The sequence below is a fragment of the Cebus imitator genome, unplaced genomic scaffold (genome assembly GCF_001604975.1).
Source record: "Cebus imitator isolate Cc_AM_T3 unplaced genomic scaffold, Cebus_imitator-1.0 Scaffold160, whole genome shotgun sequence".
Lineage (NCBI taxonomy): Eukaryota > Metazoa > Chordata > Mammalia > Primates > Cebidae > Cebus > Cebus imitator.
Genome location: NW_016107475.1, coordinates 1,780,149 through 1,781,458, shown reverse-complemented (window position 1 = coordinate 1,781,458; position 1,310 = coordinate 1,780,149). Strand labels below are relative to the sequence as shown.

The following is a 1,310-nucleotide window of genomic DNA, read 5'->3' as shown; positions in this document are numbered from 1 at the left end:
AAAAAAAAAAAAAAAAAAGGATGCCTGTATTTTCCTTAGTGAGATGTCTTTTTAGGTCTTTTGCCCATTTTGGATACCAGTCCTTTATCAGATCTATGTTATACAAATATTTTATCCCATTCTGTGGCCTATTTGTTAAATAAAATTGTAGGAGGCTATTGTTTTGTTTTCTTTTTTTTTCCTTTTTCATGTCAGAAATGTTTAGAGGGAGACACATGGCACACACAAGCATGAACACCCGATGATCACACTTACGAACTACAAAAGGAGAAGGCCGCTTTCCGGACTAAGCTCCTATGCTAGGTCCCCAAGAGACCAGACTAAAAATCAAAATGGAGTCACTCATGCAGAGTTTCCAAGTCACTAAACTGAGTCATTATCTGATCTTCAAGAAATCAGGAGAGAGAGATAACAGTCATCTTCCGAAACAGGCCAGTTTCAATCTTTAATTGGTCTGATAATGATGATAAGTTCCCTCTACTTTAATCTTTAGACAGAAAGCGTAGCCAAAAGTAACCTGATGCTAACTAATCCGTGATCTTTCTATTTTTGTTTTGTTTCCTTGTCTCTGCCATACAAGGAAAGTAACTTTGAAATGACCAATCTGCTTTCTTCAGCCTTTTCTGTCTGTAAAGCCAACCCCCACTGCTCAGCTCATTGGAGCATTTATTCTGTTTTATAAGATGAAGTGTTGCCCAATTCTAGAATCACAATGTAAACCAAAAAGTATCTGAGACGAGTCTCAATTAATTTAGGAGTTTATTTTGCCAAGGTTAAGGACATGCCTATGACACACCTCGTGAGGTCCTGATGACGTGGGCCCAAGGTGATTAGTCTGCAGCTTGGTTTTATACATGTTAAGGAGACATAAGACATCAATCAAATTATGTAAGATGTATGTTGGTTCCGTCCAGAAAGGTGTGACAACGGGAAGTCGGCGGAGCGGGGGAGGACCCAGGCCATATGGAGTTTCAAAGTTTTCTGATTGGCAGTTGGTTCAGTTACTACCTAAAGATCTGGAATTTAGGCAGAGCAATGGCTCATACCTGTAATCCTAGCGCTTTGGGATGCCAAGGCAGGCGGATCATCTGAAGTCAGCAGTTCAAGACCGGCCTGGCCAACATGGTGAAACCCTATCTCTACTAAAAATAGAAAAATTAGCCAGGTGTGTTGGTAGGTGCCTGTAACCCTAGCTACTCCAGAGGCTGAGGCAGGAGAATCGCTTGCACACAGGAGGTGGAGGTTGCGATGAGCTGAGATTCTGCCATTGCACTCCAGCCTGGGCAACAAGAGCAAAACTCAGTCTCAAA

The 1,310-nt window shown here is 41.7% G+C and overlaps 1 pseudogene; it reads right to left on the bottom strand.

Annotated features, from left to right (window-relative positions):
• Positions 1–189: 189 nt before the first annotated feature.
• On the bottom strand, positions 190–270 carry LOC119473459 (annotated as a pseudogene).
• Between the last annotated feature and the right edge of the window lie 1,040 nt (positions 271–1,310).